Source organism: Thermobia domestica, chromosome 1 (genome assembly GCF_964235325.1).
Source record: "Thermobia domestica chromosome 1, izTheDome1.hap1.1, whole genome shotgun sequence".
In the NCBI taxonomy this organism is placed as follows: domain Eukaryota; kingdom Metazoa; phylum Arthropoda; class Insecta; order Zygentoma; family Lepismatidae; genus Thermobia; species Thermobia domestica.
Genome location: NC_137454.1, coordinates 364,243,617 through 364,249,616, shown reverse-complemented (window position 1 = coordinate 364,249,616; position 6,000 = coordinate 364,243,617).

The following is a 6,000-nucleotide window of genomic DNA, read 5'->3' as shown; positions in this document are numbered from 1 at the left end:
CGTTTCCGAGACATAAGTGGATATCTCGATTTCCACAGAATGTCCATGGGACATTCATATGCTAATATCACGATACTGACGCATATGCAGGGAGGTTTTCGGATCTAAGCCGCCTCCTTGAGCAATATATTATGCACAAATGAATTTACCTGGTTGAGGATCGAATCAGGGACCCCACTGAGCCACCGTAACCCTCTTCTTACTTTTTACCTCACCGAAAGTCGACAGGGAAACGAACACGGAAACACTGAAGACAATTGAAGGGTTGGATGCAAGAACCAGGTAAATCCACTTTTAGACTTTTTCCGGAGCTGCCTGTTTCTTTTTCTAACTTCACGATGAACACTTCTGTAGGTACCTCCTTTGCATTATAGCACTGAATAGAATAATCGGATCCACATGATTCTTGCATATAATGTACAGTGAAGATTTTTCCTACTGGAACATGTGAAAATCTCAAATTTGCTATTTAAAAAAATGGACCTACCTGGTTCTTGCATCCAACCCTTTAATTAAAAATGCTTATGATCTTCAGTAGGATTCGAACCCACAACGGATTGCGCCTTGTAAACTGCAGCTATCCTTGCTGATCTCATGGATAGTTCATGTGTCTTGTCTTTGATGTTGCGAAGCCCCAGGTTCGATTATAGATGGTTGGATTGAAGTTTAGGTGTCCCTCTCAGCAGGGAGGGTATATGAAATATGAACCTACAGCTTAACATGGAATTCGAATTACATGAGCTCCCACCGGCAAGCAGTTCCTGATGAGAAAGCATCGGAACGTACTACAATTCAGATCACACTTCAGTGGGACTTGTATTTCACTAGACTTATTGCTGGTAAAAGGGATGTAAATACTGTAAATGCAAATTAAACAAACAATTGTGGAAAACGAATTTTTTCAGTTTAACGTCCCACGTTAGGCTAAGGGAGACGATGATAAAGAAAGTGAATGATGAGGGAGAATTGGTGGAATTAAAATGTGGGAGAAAACGGGAGTATCCTAAGAAAATCCACGATATTTTCCACTGAAAACTTAACTTTGCCCGGGATCGAACCAAGGACCCCACGCGCTAAAGGCAAGCGCTCTACCACTGAGCTACCGTGTTTCCCACGAGTCGTTTGTAATAATCATGTTACTTTCCTCCAAGCACTACAGTTACAAATCCTTCAACAATCGCAACAACATAAACAATTGTGAGGAGGGAATTGGAACAAAATTGATCTATATTTATACTAAAGATATCATCTCCCCATTCTCAAATTGGTGCTGAGGAAAACCTCGGGAAAACTCCAGTCAGGAAGGACGCCTATCTGTTTCAAATTTAGGAGCTCACGACTGCAAAGTTAGAACGCTTATCACTGAACAATATATGACAAACGAAAATACGAGAAAGCCAGGATATCTCCACCCTTAAATATACCACATGTCATAACATTAATTAAGAATTTAGAAAGTGGAAGAAGATCCGAGAAAGAATTTTATATACATAGCAGAGCCGTTGCACGCTCTATTATATAATCTCTTAGACAAAGGCAGTATGTTTTATTATGATTTTGACTCAACATACCGGCTATTTAAATATTGTCTTGATCATTGAAAAACCGGAGACGGTATGTCCTGATTACTGAATAACTAGAGACGGTATGGCATACCACCGCATACCGTTTCACTTCGACCACTGTTCTTAGATAACATTACAAGTTTAATTTTGCATATTTCGTATTTTTCCTTATAAACCTCATTCATTTCTGGTAATTTAAATAGTAGAGTATAGCAACACTGCCTCAGTTTCAAACTCTTGTAAAGTTTTGGTGGCAATTGATTTTGCAGTGCACTGTCGCTGCTTTTTTCTGTCTTTTTCTCTCCTTCATTTCTTCATCCCTCTTTTACCATCCCTTCCTTTGGCGGCCGCAGTCAGAAAATTGGGAAGGGCAATCGTCTAGATGCGAATATAGGAAATAGGAACAAACAAGGGAAAAAGTCCAACGCACAAAGAAAGCGAAATATCAAAGAGAAGGAAACACGCGTAACTCTCAAACTAAAAGGTAAATTCCCTGACGCTATAAACCACAATGGGCTAAGGCCTGCCATAAAGCTTTAAGTTGGATGGTGTATGGTGAGCACATCGAAGTCTGTCGCCGTTACTTTGGGTTTTCAAGATCACAGTTCGCTGTTTCTTGACTCAAGTACAAGTAATAAATCTACAATCGCTTCCGAGGACTATATCTATACCGAGAAACTAGGGATGATCACGAGACGAGATGAGACAGAATTTTCCTGACAAAGTTCGACTGGAGACACAGCTCTTCCAATAGAGAAATATACATTTTTCGAGTCGAGACATCACGTTTACAGCACATTTCGACACGAGATAGCCTCAGATCTTGTCTCGTGCGCATCCTTACGAAAACTGTTTTCCTAGCGGGAATTAAACCTCGAATAAGAGCGCCGAGTTTTGAAAATTTAATGAGGTTGCTCTCACATGTGGAAGTCGCGGTCGGAAAGAAGGATTGCCGGCCACCCGTCCGCGGCGGCACGACGAACTACTTGTTCAAAGTTGCCGACCTTTTGCCGAGGCGGCAAGCGGTCGAAAATCATAAAATAAGATGCCCTTTACCGACTCTTTGCCGACTGTTGCCGACAGTCAGAGTCGGCAAAACAGTCGGAAAGGACTCTTTCCGACCCTCTGCCGACTCCTTATGCCGGCATCTTTTCGACGGCTGCGCCGGCGCATTTACTGCGCCTTTATGGCTGTTTGCCAACTGCTCGGTAAGACAACTTTCCGACGGCGGCGCCGGCGCATTTAATGCTCATTTCCGGTTGTTTGCCGACTGCTCGGCAAGACAATTATTCGTCGCGGTTCGAAAATCGCGCTGGAAGACGCCGGCGTCCGGCGCTGTCAATCCGACCGCTGCATCTTGTCGGCATAGACAAATTGTCCGACTGTAGGCGGCAGAATCCTGATGGGGCAGTTCACGATGGATCTTAAGGCATGGAATACCATCTAGGCTTAACAGGGGAGGGGATCGGAGGTCTTTCCCCAGAAAATTTTGAAAATTGACCCTCCTGAAAATGCAGTTTTTTAAATGAAAAGGGCTTTTTTTGTTTTTACATAATCTATAATGATGTATGGCATCGTAATTAGAAAGGTTCTAGGGCTCTAACATTCTGAGTTCCGCTCTAAGTTCAATTCACTCCATTCTGAACCCCACCAATGTGATATAATATGTGAAATATTTTATAGTCCGCCTTACCCGAGTTGGCGTATGGCGTCAGCCAATAAGCTCTCAGTGCGCTGTTACGAAACATTCAGTGACAAATCTAATCATTCATAACTATCCACAAACACAAACAAACTCAATTATGAGTGATTAGGTTCCTCCCTAAAGATTTAGTAGTAACATAGTGCGGGTTTATTGGCTGATGCCATACGCCAATTCGGGTGATGCGGAGTATAGCTGAAAATAGCACAGAGAAATGGTCATTCAATTTGTCACATTAAGTACCGGCACTTTACGTGTTTTCATCGCTGGTAAAGTCTGACGAAACTTTATATTTTCCCTTCCACTCTCCCTCTTCTATGTTGTATGAAAATATCGGGCCGTACTAACATTTAAGAAATGCGGAGAGATATTAGAATATTTCTTGATTTTCCTTTCATCTTTTTATCTTTTCTTGTTTCTTTTTCTTTTCTCCTTTTTATTATTCTCCTCCCTATTTTGTGGGAGTGCCTGTGTACCCCGACAAAAGTTCTGAGGAGCGCACCTCTCGGATCTCACCACACTTAACGCGCCCAAACCACTCAATAAAATTGTGTGCGGTTCACAGTATCCTTTTTGAAAACCTGTGGAAGCATTTGGTAAGTTTTCGTTTCCGATTTTCCAAGTAGGAAACAAACACACTCCTTGTTCCTTTGAATCTGCCATAACGATTTCGCAGGCGGCAAACGAGAACAGTTGAGAAAAACAATAATACGATCAAACGTTAACCTCCTATGCAGACGCCGCTTGGCCAACTGATCTGGGAAGGTCTCTATTAGACCCCACCTTGCAGGAGAACTCTCTACTACGCCTAGGAACGGCAGCGCTCTTTCAATTCGTTTTCTGTTGGGTTCTCCCTCGTATATAGTATTAAGGCTTAAATTATCGTATGTCACGATAAATTATCGTATGGTCGGCAAGCCTTGTAAAATATTTACTATAAGCAAAAACTGCATTTTCATAGTAAGATCCGCAATATGTTCGTGAAAAGTCTGTGCCACTAATTACTACGTCAAAGATCTGTCTCAATTATTTCAATCTTTTATTCATTGCTTCGTTTTATTCGTATATTATTTTTATTTAATGAATAACATTGCGCTAAAAAAAAAAAATTAATGACAATGTGTTTCTTAACAGCGTTTCATTTATTTAATAGTTTCTGCTTTTGAGTTCAGCTACGCTTAAGTGAATTGACCCATTACTTTGGTTATTTCCTTTCCATTGAAGAAGAGACGAAATTCCTTTTAAATAACGGATTCAAAAGAGGTCTCGAACATCCAAGCAATATTCCGGGAATGTTCACATTCCGCGTTCGCCGCAAGCACAAATTAATTAGTACTGTTTCTCCTTTTTTTTTTTTTTAACCCGGGTACAAATTTTCTAATTTAATGTGTTTTTGCTGGTTTCACCAAAGCTTTCTCTTTACATCACATTATATTGTACTTTTCGGCCACCAACATTCGAATTACTTTCTTTTTTGTGCTATGAAGTAGCATGTGTTTTCCTCTATGTAGAAGTTCAACATATATGCTCCACTTGAAGCTACAGTAGCTGAGGAGTGGGTACCTACCATTCACGACATGAAAAGTCGCCAGAAATTAATGAAACAGAAAAGGTGAAAGGGGAAGGTTGTTTTCGTCATGACTAAATTGCAGCTTCTCTCTGTGTTTTACTTTAGTATTGAAGCGAAAAAATTCCTCTTTGAATATCTTCCATTCAGAGTTGCCAAGTTACATAGTTTACAAATGAAATGAAGTGAAATCTTTAAGTTTTACGTCCCACGATTAAGTCGGTTAGGCTAAAGGAGACGATGAAGAAAATTTTTGGAATGAAGAAAGTGAGAGGAAACGGGAGAACTCCGAGAAAACCCACGCATACTGTGTTTGTCCACCACAAAAAAAATCACTTGGCGCGAGCTGGGATCTAACCAAGAATCCCATGCAGCAGAGACGAACGCTCTACCACTGAGACACTGTGGCCTCGTTACATAGTTTACATGATTTTACTTTAAATCTGAAACTGTAGCTCGAGCTCATTCGTGACTAAGCGGTTATTGTACGAGCCTTTGGCGTGGTATATCTGGTTTCTATACCCGGCGGGAGCTCATGTGCTTCGGATTCCACGTTAAACTGTAGTACCATGTCTCATATAGCCTCGCTGCTGAAAGGGACGCTAAACTGGGACTGTAGCTCAGTTGTCGTGCATATATCCCAGATAGAAGAGACCTCTGGTTCGATATCACGTAATGCTCGTTTCGGGTGATCATATTGTGTTTTTGAGTATTCTTCAAGAATGACCCTGCCCGTTGTAGCTGGGTCTAAAGAAACCTCTTGCCTATTGCAGCAAAGAAATAGGATTAAAATCTCCTTCTCTGCTGGTTACAGCTCGGTGATAAGATATCTCTTACCAAGTTCGCCGATCCTGGGGACCGGAGGCGGCCCCCTCAAAGCTGATGTGGGCCTCCTATTGTATTTATGAATATACAATATTTGGTATAATTTAAATGCAATTTGTATTAAAATCCTTACATATATATATATCTTTTGCATCTGAATGCTCCCCACCCCCCTCAAATTTACAGAGAAATCGGCGCCCTTGCCTCTTACCCTTTGCAACATAGAGGTAGGGTTAAGATCGCCTGCCCGTTGCATCACAGAGATAGGATTAGAGGAGTCTCTTCCGCCCGTTGAAGCTAGGAGAGAAGAGAGTATCTCTTGTCCGTTCCAGCTAGATATA